We start from the raw sequence: 12373 nt of genomic DNA on the forward strand, positions 1-12373 counted from the left end.
CAATTGCACTTACACAACCATTATAGGTGGTATTGTAATTTAATTGAGAAGATTAGAAACAATTCGAAACAAGAGTGGGCTCTTCTAGGAGAGAAATTTTGCAATATTGCTTCAGACCCATTGTCTCCAGCTTTGTCTTCTGCTACAAATGACACCCTCAAATGAAGGTTCTGATATCTTCCTTAATGTCACCATTAAAGGTTAAGTTGCCTCCAGCTCTCATCTCTTAGGAGGCTTTTCTCACCAAAAATTGACAAATTTGTCCATACCTTTTTGAATCTTTTCATATTTCCAGTTAGTACCACCTGTGGAAATAAAGGGTATACATCTTTATAAAGCTTGTTGTAAAATTGCCTTTTTGATCCTAAACTCAATTCACTCATGGTTCTTATGCTCTTTCCTCACCCTGTCTTCATGTTTGTGGACACGTGGCACAGATTTGTTTCCTCTGCATTACTCTTTACATGATAAGCATAGAGTGTAGTCATTCTCAGCCCTTGCTGTTATAGCAGGAGTACTGGCCTGGGGTTTCCAAACCTCCAAGAGAACTTTGGAAGAAATGCAGGTGGTTTGTGAATTTGGATGAAAAAATTTACATCTTTAATCTCCTTAACATTGAATTGAAATTTGATATTTTCTTCCCTTACAAATACCACCAGTAGATACCACAGATATTTTTATATCATGCTATATTGATAGATTAAAACACTATTTATGCTTATCACACTTTGAAGTCATAGATTTATTATACCTTCTATCAGCCCTGATTACTTTCTGTGCTAATAAAGAAGCACATATATCTCTATATCAATAATTTATTTTTAAATATTTTGATAACTAGGATAGCATCATAATTAGTTTCCTTAACAACATGATCTAGTTTATATATTTAAAAACTTATCCTGAGAGGGCATCCACAAGCACAACAGACTATCAAAGGTGCCCATGGCACAAAAAGGGCAAGGAATCCTGGTTTTATAGACTGAAATTACCAAGCTTTTTGAAATTCTATCTTCATACACAGCTCCATATTTTGGAAACCATTTTGACTGATCTTACCTGGAAATCCAGATCTGTGATATACTTTCTGAAGACAGAATTGAACATAACATTTTAAAAAACTGAAATGTCACAGTTTATATAAAAGGTAAGCCATTCTGCCTCATTTCCAACATGTATTTTGATGGTGATCAACATTTTACTGACCTTAGTTCTTAGCAGTATACTGACCTAGGATTCCTAGGAAACCATCCTTTCTTTAACTTATACTCAGTATTTTATTCCACTTGGGAAGTTTGGATTACTTATATTGAAAAGTATTACCTTGTATATAGACTTGTAAGGATTTTTCTATATCCTTTTTCAATCACTTGGACCTTCTCTCTTCACATCAGTTTGGTGTTATCTGCAAGACAATCCTGTCTTTTCTCAACATCTTTTATAAAATTGCTGAACAGCACCGGCCTGGTCTCATCTCTGAGAAACCAATCTCTTCATTTTATACTTCTCTGTGCAGAGAAAGACACTTTTTTAAATATTCTTTTTCCTTAAACCAATTATTTGTATATGAACCCACAACCCTATCCTATCTCCTCAGCCCCATAATAATTCATTAAACTGATCTTAAAAACATTAAATGGAGGAACCATTAATTAGTGGCTAAGAAATTTTGCCACTTTTTATTTACATTTCTACTTTTCTCCTCAAAGAATTCTAAGGAGGCAGATATGAGTTTTCCCTTGTTTGAACCATGTGACTTTTCCCTTAATAGGGAGTGTTTAGATTTCATAGCTTTGCATTAAAATGAATATTGTTATTTATAAATGTTTTTATAAATATTAGAGCTTAGACAAAACACCAATGGATGTGGAATTCTGATTTTAAAGAGCCTTATCAATTATCCCAAATGTTCAGTCTTTACATACATGTATACATGCACCTCTGCACAGATTCCTGACAGACTGTTCATAGTTACCATAATTAATAATAGCCACATTTGTTGTTTGAATGGAATGGTGCCAAGAAGTGGGGAGATCCCTTCACATAAAATCCAGGAATCAGGAATCTTGCACTAGTATCTTTAAAAAAAATGCTTCCGAGTATTTTATTTATGGTTTGTTTTATTGATGATCTTAGTGTTTTATTGATGCTGTTTTCTTCCTGCCTCTCTGGAGTGCATCTGGTCTCATGAGGTGTACTCCTCAGTTTTGCCCCAGGGTATTATCTACCAGCTTGGTTCCCTCCTTGCAGTTGGGTCTTGCATAATTAATACACCTGGAAATATTGCCAAACTTCTGTATTGACTTTCTCTTTGCCGTCTTTTTATAGTATCTACCATGCTCTTCTCCAGCTTCTCAGATTTGCTCTATTCAAGCCCACACCCCAGCATCTCCTAATTCACCCATTACCATTAACTCAGTTTTCGTTTACTCTAATCATAATGTCTGTAAACAATTGTGATGATAACTTGCTCTTACAAGGGCTACTGAAACCATTTGGCTTACAGTGGCTCATATCTACTTATTATAGTTTCTGTTAGCCATTTCTCCAGGTCCACTGTGGGGTTCTCATGAATAGAGGATGCATATTCAACAAAGCAGTATTCAGAGGAGGTGGCCATTTACAGGAGTCAGCTGTGTATTTTGGCCAATTTTATTCTTGAGTTCCTTCAGAAGTCTTGGGTACATGTCACTTCACTCTGACAACTAATGTGTATTCGTTTTGTTTCACATTTTGCCCATGACAACAGTGTGACCATTTTTTTCCCTGCTAATGGAACCCTAATTCTGTTCAGATAAGGATGGGGAGGGGAAGGTGAGAAGGTAGTTTCTTTTAACAATCTTGGAGGATGAGCAATGATTGACTGTAACTATGATGATATTCCATGAGTATCAAAAAAAAAAAAAAAACACCAAATCAAACCAAACAAACAACAACAAAAAAATGATACCCCCACTTTACAGCCTCCCATGTATCTAGGGGCATCCATGGGATTTTTATGGCTAGTAAGAGAAAAGGAGACATCTTTTGGAGGTTTCTGGAAATGGCTTTGATTTCAAATAAAAGCCCAAGTCCTCCTGAGGGGAAAGCCTTTCCTTCTCTGACCGTTCCTTTGTGCATGCATGCTGCTTGCTGTGGCTGCAGCTGTCTTACAAGCAGGATGGGCTGCTCATGGGAAGCAGAATGCTGACCCAGCCCCCGACAGCCTTGGGCCCCTGCACTAAGGCTGTAATAATCCAATTCCAGACTAAGTATTATGTAAGATAAATAATCAACTTCTCCTGAGTCAGATTTCTGATACTTGTAGCCAAACACATTCTTCACTGATTTGGGCTTAAAATACTGTGTTTTGACCACTTTTTCTGTCTGGGCTTCAGGTTAGAATCAAATTCTAGGATCTAGTTTTCAGATGTAGTTTTAAAAATCGAACATGGTAGAAGATGTTTGGGAAGCAAAATAACATCCAATCCTCCTTGGGAGAAGAAAAAGGAAGGTGGTTTGATGATTCTTTGGAGCTACAAGGGCAGCCAGCAATGAGAACATTAATCACTACGGGCAGTTCATCCAGACAAGGCCTCAAAGAAGAGAAACAATCAAGGAATGGAGCTTCTCCAAGCAGACAGAGGAGAGGAAAAGGTCAAAATGCGTTAACCAGGGAAACACAATGCCTCTCATGGACATTTTCCAGGGTCGTGTGCCAGAATAAGGAACTATCTCAAAGGAGGAAGTCTGGAGTGGGGTCTTGAACCCTGCCCTGGGTCTGAGACAGCCCTGCCACTGGCTCACGATGTGGCATGTGACTTCGCTGGTTCTCACTCCTCTGCTTGAATGCACCACGGGACCATTTGTTTCCACCATCCTTCCAAGGATTTAGGGTGAGGAAGTGGGACGTAGATGAGCAGCCCAAGTGGAATATCAAATAATTTGAAGGATGTCCTTGAAAATCAGTACTAAAAAGTTTTTGACATAGAAAAAAATCTATTATTTTTCTATATCCATGGCACAGATGGGGGAGAGCAGCAAGAGAAGGACCAGCCCGAGCCTGAGGGTAAGACAGTTCTATAGGTCCTGATTTAGTAAGACGTACATTGTTTGATCAATTATGTGTTCAAGAGACTGGTTACCAGTGGATAAAAAAATCAGGAGATTTCATATGAAACTCTGTATGTCTGGCCTCTCTTAAAAAGTCAGCCATCCTGGTAATATTAGGCCTGCAATTCTGCATGGCACTCTGGTTGGACCAGAATGACCCTTGACCCATGACATGTGCTCTTGTTTATGCTGTCACCTCTCTAATGTCTCTGTGACACTGAGGCTGTGCTAGTTTATCATCGCTCTTGTTATTTTTCTCATAATAGAGACTGTCTCTTTCAAGAGTAGGAAAACAAAAGAATAGACAGAGTAGGCTGTGGGTTTCTAATACCAGGCCCACTTCATCATTAAAATTAGCTGCCTACCAGCACCTGTAGGCCTCAGAATTTGCAAACCCACTGCAACCGTAGTCCAGACCACAGATAGAAATTTGTCTTCATGACACCTTCAAACTCATCCTTCTTGGAAGAGAGAGGGTGAGAAGGTTGATTATTCTTACAGGCAAGGCATCTTTAGTGCACGACAATAGCTAAATTAATTCAGCTTTCCAGACCCTTGCTGCAAGACAGCTAGTCTGACAAATGTCATTGCTAATTAGTGTACCGAGTCATGGGAGGGAACTCACTATCTGGTGATCACAATTAGTGCTTTTCAATAGGCCACGCAGATTAAGACATGACAGGCAATCTTGGCCCTGGCCCTGAGACAGTCCTGGATGTCAGCAGGAGGACCTTTACTTTCTACCGACAATCTAGCCTCTGCCAGGGCCATTTGCTGGGACAAAAGTCACTCAATTCCGGTTCAAGGAAATAAACATATGGCACTGCGTCATGACAAAGGGGATCTTTTTTTGGTTTTGAAATATATGGACACATCGCTGTAGCCTGATCATCTCTCAAGCCTCAGAGTAAAATGCTATGCTCACGATGCCTATGAAACCGCTGCTTTCCTCTTCATTGTCTCCTAAGCTGAAAGCTTAAAGTGTGTACCTTTTTTTTAAAGATCTGTTAATTAGCCAGACTATTAATTTGTCCACTGAAAGAAAAGAGCTCTCTGGAACTAGGAGGCCTAGAAAATTTTATGATCAGTGTCAAATCTGTTGGCTGTGGAGAGTGGGGAGCACTCTGTGGGACCTTTGGTGCTTTGGACATCAGTGTGGTAACCTTGCCGACCTTCTGGCTGAAGGACTGGCCTGAGGCCTGGCTTCCAGACACCTGTGAGTAGGTGGGAGAGCATTTATAAGTTCCCTCACCTTAGCTGGGAAGAGATACAAGAGCAGTTTGAAAATTATAGGGGAGGTGACAAGGAAACCACCCAGGCAAGTGCTCGGGGGGCAGTGCATGCCATCCAGATCAGGCCGCTATCTGCCCAGACGTCGGCAAAGACTCCATTGAAGTCAGATATGGCCAGAGCCTGCAGGAAAAGAGGAAAATGGCTTGGGCAGGTATATCAAGTGCTGGGAAGGCAAACGTGAATCTCTCCTCTGGGGACAAAGCAGGCCAAATGCTCCCATGTCAATGGACTTTGGAGAATTGGCAGGGCAGAAAATTTAGAGGGACACAATCATTAGAAAAGTCCTACGGGCCTAGAAAAGAGTGTCTCGTTAATGTTTGGAAAAAAAAGAGTGAACAAATCTTAATATGAGTCAGAATGTTGTGACTCATGAATGGGGCTGGCATGAAACCTTGGGGATTCGCCGTTGCTGGGTTAGTAAACAGGAATTCCTGTTGGATCTCACATCAAGAGCCAAATTAATTTTGCAAAATGCAATTGCACAACACTTTCATCCCGGGGTCTATTGCCTGTGTCACAAGAGTTACCCCTCCTGCCTCCTTCATATGCAGGAGTGGCAAAAGGAGATTTCTGTGGAAGTTAGGTCCCTTGTAGTTGCTCATTTGAAAATAAGCAACTACAGTCATGACAAAGGGGATCTTTTTTTGGTTTTGAAATATATGGACACATCGCTGTAGCCTGATCATCTCTCAAGCCTCAGAGTAAAATGCTGTGCTCACGATGCCTATGATGCCTTACCTTTATTTTGAATAAAGGTAACCCCAGGGGAAGAAAGGGATGTGGTGGCCGACTTCCCAAGGCTATGTACAGTTTAATAAGTCCCCAGGAATGGCCTCAACTCTCCTGAGAGATGTTTATGTGGTTATCAGCCATGGATGTATATCAACCATTCCTGATCCAGTTAGAACTTTATATTTTCTTGAATTAATTGACTGATATGTTTTCTGCCTAAACTAAAAACAGTGACTTCTTTTGATTTGTCCTATAACTAATTCTTCCAAATCCTACTGCACAAGGTGAACAATCTCCCTTTATTGCCCTAAAATAATTTCCCAGTAATGGTACCATCTTAGTACAGTTAGAGATTCATTAATTTGTGGTGTGCTCCCAGGTCATACCCCCTTTAAAAGCAAATATCTCTCCCCATTTATTTGTTCCCAAATATTGGGAACACATTAAAAATTTGGACTAGTGATAACATATTAAAAGCTCCGCTCCATAGGCAAGTAGGCAACCCCAAAGAGTGAATTGGGCCAGATACAACAAAAGCAGCCCCACAAGAAGGGTGTAAAATGCAGCTGTCACTCAGCTCCTGTGTGGAGCCATGGGGAGTTTTGGAAACTGAGGATAACATGCTCTGCCACTTCTCAGCCTCAGCTCCTGATGCTGTGTGAGAATGTGGACCTGATGCTGTCAGATCTTCTGGAAATCAAAAGTTGAAGGTAATGTTTCCTGACATTTTGATGTTACTACTCATTAAAAAATTTAAACCCATTTGGGTTAAACATACTACATCTGTGGCCCAGCAATAGTGCCAAGGCCTGGTATGTGGAGCTGCAGGCCCATCTCAGAATTTCCAACTCCCTTCTTTTATAGGGACACTTGGTGCTTTCTCAGCCTTACATAAACTACTAGGTGGATGCAGCTTTGAAACTCCCCCTTTTCAACTGGATTGCTGTCTTCAAACCCTTTCTATAGACGTTATGGGTTCATGTTTTAGTCAGCTTTTATGTTGCTATGACCAAAAGACCTGACAAGAACAATTAGAGGAGGAAAAGTTTATTTAGGGGCTCACAGTTTCTGAGGTCTCAGTCCATAGGCAGCAGCCTCCATTACTTGGGTGAGGTAGAACATCATGGTGGAAGAGTATGGTGGAGGCTCAGGACATGACCATCAGGAAGCAGAGAGAGCCCAGCTCAACAAGGACAAAATATATACCCAAAAGGCACGCCCCGAAGGACCCACCTCCTCTAGCTGCACCCCACATGCTTTCAGTTACCACTCAGTTGATCCCTATCAAGGGATTGATTCACTGATTTGGGTTAAGGCTCTCATAACCCAATCATTTCGTCTCTAAACCTTCTTGCATTGTCTCACCCATGAGCTTCTGTGGGATACCACATATCTAAACTGTAACAGTTCAAATTGGCCCTCATGGTAAAAGTCTAAGTTAGAGTGACCTTGGCAAAGATAAAGGACAGTTTCCTTACTTGTAAAATGTAGCAGCCAGGCTTGAAGGCCTTCACTGGCTGCTGCTGATCTGATGGTCTTGCAGCATGCCTTGTAATGGTTATCATGGGCTTTGGGATCAAGGTCCTTTGATTTACATGCTGGCTCCTTAGGGCCTGCATAAACTGGAGCACATTTCTTTAACCCCTCTGAGCCTCAGTTTTCCTATCTATAAAATGGGGATAGTGATGATCCCCACTGGAGTTTGTAAGGATGGTCTAGGGATTAGATAACATGGCCTTCTCCTCTTGTGTGTAGCTGTCTCTTTGTCTCTTGTCCTCTTATAAAGACACCAGCCATATTAAAGGCCCACCCTATTCCAGTGTGACCTCATCTTACCTTATATCTTGATTAAATCTGCAAAGACCCTATTTCCAAATCAGCTTACGTTCACAGGGTACAGAGATTAAGTTTTCAGCATACTTTTTTAGGAGACACAGTTCAACCCACAGCATTGATCTCAGCAGATTATTTAACCCTTGGAATGCCACGTCTGTCTTTTGTGCCTCACCCATCTCCCATCTCGTGGAGTTGTTTGGCAGATCAGATGCATTCATATTCAGGGAAATCCTTCTGTAAAGCATAGAGCACTTTGTAACTGTAGAGTAGTTTGCTCTCACCCTGGAAGGGATGTGATAAGGTCAGAGATGATGATTGTTGAACGTGTGCCTTCCTCTGGAGCTATCATAAAAATAAAAGCTTGTAGTATTTATTATTAATAACCTGCTCACTGGATCCCTGGAGGCCAAGGAGCCTGCTGATGGAATCCTTGGACATTCTTCTCATTTTTACTTCTCCTGACCCACCCCTCTCCTTCCTGCATTGAAAGCATGTCCATGAGTTCTGTCCTGAAAATGAAATGACGGTGCCGTTTCCCCTGTCAAAGAAAACACATGCCACACAGGGATCTTGGCAAATTAGTCTCAAGGTATCGCTTTCAGACGCAGGCCTATCGGCCAGAGGGATAGATTCCCTTGTGTTTAACATCTACAAATTTCTGAAATTTGAAGGTAAAAACTGCATGCAGAGGTCATTTATTTTTAGAAAAAGAAAGTGCACAGACTTCTGGGCATCTCAGCCCCTTAATGCCCTTGGGCAGCCTTTCCCAGCCTCTCTTGGATTCCCCCTTATTCTCCTTATGCCACCATTTTGTTTGGTTTCCCATTGTTTTTCTTCTTTAAATCTCTCTTCTCTCTCCATATTCCTCCCCCATTTTCCTTTCCCTTTTCCCACTTCACATTTGCTCTCTTTAAAGAACATAAGTGTCCTTTCCCTTCTCCCACTCACATCCTTTTCTTAATCAGGTTTGGACGAGATCCTGGGCTCAACTCAGCTTTCTTTTCATTCTAAGGCCCTTGTAGGCCGCTCAGCCCACAATATACTCTGCCACGCTTCTGTGACAGTTTATAATCTGTTTTATGGACCTTAAAACTATTCAATCTCCTTGCCCCCTAAAGGAGATTGCTGACACTAAATTGAATCCAAAGGGTTTTGGTGGTAGGGCTGCTCCTTTATAGACAGCTTTTTATTTATGTCCCTTTATTGTTTTTTGGTTGATCTGTGCTGCTGAGGTTCTGGGCCTCACCTCTAGGGGGGGGACCACATGACTGGAGGGAAGAGGAAAGGCTGCCTTCCCCCCAGGCTGTGTTGAGGCAGCACTAACCCCCCAAACCAGCCACTTGTACCAGGAGAGGGTAGGGGAAAGACACTGTCTGTCTCCGAAGGTTTGAACTTCTTTTACAAACCACTTGTTTGATAATAGGGTGGGAAGATTCCATACGTTGATTTAGCAATTACTTTTTGAGCTGTTCTAGGGATCAGGCATCAAGCTGGGTGCTGGGAGCATAAGGTTAGGCAAAACACTCCTCTAAAACCAGAAGATCTTATTGGTCAATTCACAAATAATAACAGAAACATTGTGTCATTCAGGCTGTGCTGAGCACCTGACCTCATGGAATGGAGTGGAGGGAAGGGACTGCCGATTCCTGAGGCAGTAACCTTGAACTGAGAGCTGAGGGGTGATGGAGCCAATCAAGGAAAGGCAGAGGGGATGGAGGGACCACTGATACAAAGGCCCTGAGGGCAGGTAGAGCTTGGGGCATGTGAAGATCTGAAGACCAGCAGGACCTAAGACCAGGATAGCAGGGTCTGAAGACCCAAGGCGGGGCAGAGGCCACGCTTACTCTGGTGAAGCAGGGAAATGCTAAAAAATATAAAAAGGAAAGTCATCTGAAATACTACTAAGCCATTCTTCAGGATTGGTATCATACTATATTTACATGTTTTGAACTTTTCTGAGATATACAATAAAGTACTTAAAGTGCATTTATCTGAAGTGTGTATCTCACTAGATTTCTACACAGATAGACTTTGTACTTACCAACTTGTGATTCTGTTTTCAATGCAACATTGTAACAATTTTGAATACCTTGAAAGTGCTTCAAGAATATGAGATTTACAGACTACCGTTCTGCCACAGGGTGTCTTCTAACTTCTCCATTCCTTGTTGTATATGTTTCTTTTGTCTTCATGGTCCCTGTTGCAGTGTGCACTGATGATTATGGTGTGTAAATGTTGGTGCATGTCTAGTTATCTTCATAGAAATATTAGAAGTAAAACAAGTGTGAACATAGTAGAGCTTTGGGTACATATTGCCAAACTGCAGGAAGGTGAGTTGTTTTGCTCTAGATTTCCAGTAGTGTGACAGCATTCCTGAATCTTCATCTGGTGGTTTCTGTTACCTGCTTCTCTCATGAGAGGACTCACACTTACTTCCCTACAGTTGAGTCTGAACAAGGAAACATTCTTAAGCTAGGGATTGTCAGTGAGTGCCTGACATCATGTGAGAGGCTTGGACACCTCCTCCTGCCTGGGGGCTGAGCCAGGAGCAAGGTCTGTGGCCTCTGCTCACCCTTGCCAATAGACTTTTACTTAAAGAGGTTTCCAAGCTGTAGAAAGATGTAAACACCCCTTTAGTCTCTGTTACAGTTTAGATATGAGGTATCCCCCAAACTCATTGTGAGACAATGCAAGAAAGTCTAGAGGTAAAATGATTAGGTTATGAGAGCCTCAACATAATCAGTGCATTAATCCACTGATAGGAATTAACTGATTGTTAACTGTAGGCAGGTAGGTGCGGCTGGAGGAGATGGGCCATTGGGGGCATGCCTTTGGGGTATATAGTTTGTCAGTGGTGAGGGGACTGGTGTGATGTCCTGAGCCATTTTCCTCCTCCACACTCTTCCGCCATGACGTCCTGCCTTACGTTGGGCGCTGTGGAATGGAGTTGGCTGTCTGTGGACCGAGAACGCTGAAACTGTGATCCCCCAAATAAACTTTTCCTCCTCTAAAATTGTTCTTGTCAGGTCTTTTGGTCCCTGTGGTGAATAAGCTGACTAAAACAACCTCAACTTGGTTTCTTGATTGCTTCCCTCTGCTATTTTCTCCCACAGTGAACCCATCCTTCCCATAAGGAGAGACTATTTAGTATTTGTTGAATTATTAAGATGCAGTTTCTCAAATGATATAGTCTAAGAATTTCCTCTAAATTTTCTCTCTCTCTCTCTCTCTCTCTCTCTCTCTCTCAGTGTGTGTGTGTGTGTGTGTGTGTGTGTGTGTGTGTATCACCTTAGAGAAGGAATAATTCTGTTGATCTCTGGCTCTGCCCTTCCCTCAAAGCAGCAACACATTGCTGGGTTTCTGGGCTTCTTCAGCTGTTCAAAATGGCTGGCTCCTGTTTACTTCCTTGTTTGTATGTCTGAGCAAAATGGAAAATTCAAAGGAAGGTGTTTTGCTTTTTCCTGGAGCAAGAATGCTGAGCAGGGTAGCACTTCCACTGCGCATTACTAATGGCGCTTGCTCTCTGCAGATTGGCTGTGAGCCCAGGTTGAAGGAAATTCACTTCAGACAAATACATTCTGCCACTTTCTCTCTTGGGGACAGACATGGCACAATCCCAGTGGGTCATCCCATCTGTCCCCTGGAGCCAGGATTGCTTCCTGCCTCATCTCCACAATGACTTTTTAAACATGACTTTTAAATAAACCATAAAATGAAAATATTCCTGGCAAGTGGAGAAAATATTCTTTTAGTTGAAAAGACTCACAGAACGTACAACATAGAGAAATACAAACAAACAAACCATATAAAAGCAAGAGCAAGGAACAAACCTGTGCTTATTTTGTCCTTCTTTCTCTCAGCAAGAGGCCAACCTGGACCTCAGTCATCCCAAATAAAAATGGATTTCATGTGGATTTGCACTTATAGGACTGAGGAAAGGAGGGTCTGCCCAGGTAGGAAGGCCCTGGGCCCAGGGGGAGCTGTAAAGGAACCCCAGAGAGATAGGGAGCCAGAGTAGACATAGCAACAGGGAGGAGAGGAAAGCTTCAGAGAAATTCATTATCAGAGAAGACCCAGTCTTAGGATGGTAAGCCTGGAGGCCAGGAGACTCGCAAGAGGGGAATGAGAGTCCAGGTTGCTCCCTGGACACCAGTGTAGGAAGTGATGCCAGGGAGCAGAGGACATGTCCTGGGAAGGCATTGCCAAGTGGCTATGCAGGGCATATCTCATATCCCAGGAGAGGCCTTGCAGGACCTTGCTAAGCTTTGAGAAAGATGAGAAAAAGGTATAGAGCATGGCATCTGCCCTCAGCCAGCTTTCACTCCAGCTACGGAGGCTGATGTCCAACAGGTGGAGTGTAAAACAGTGTGTGGTGAAGTGTCCCAGGGCGGGCAGTAGATAGGGAGTTAGTTCCATTAGT

General features: G+C 42.3%; 1 protein-coding gene across 1 annotated transcript in view; it reads left to right on the forward strand.

The window, feature by feature from the left end:
* Tmem178b (transmembrane protein 178B) overlaps nt 1–12373 on the forward strand; it is a 351533-nt gene that overhangs the window by 241450 nt on the left and 97710 nt on the right. The gene's annotated exons all lie outside the window — the stretch shown is intronic.

Source organism: Marmota monax, unplaced genomic scaffold (assembly GCF_021218885.2).
Source record: "Marmota monax isolate L192 unplaced genomic scaffold, Marmota_monax_Labrador192_F-V1.1 WCK01_AAM20220418_F8-fsc00122, whole genome shotgun sequence".
Classification (NCBI taxonomy): Eukaryota; Metazoa; Chordata; class Mammalia; order Rodentia; family Sciuridae; genus Marmota; species Marmota monax.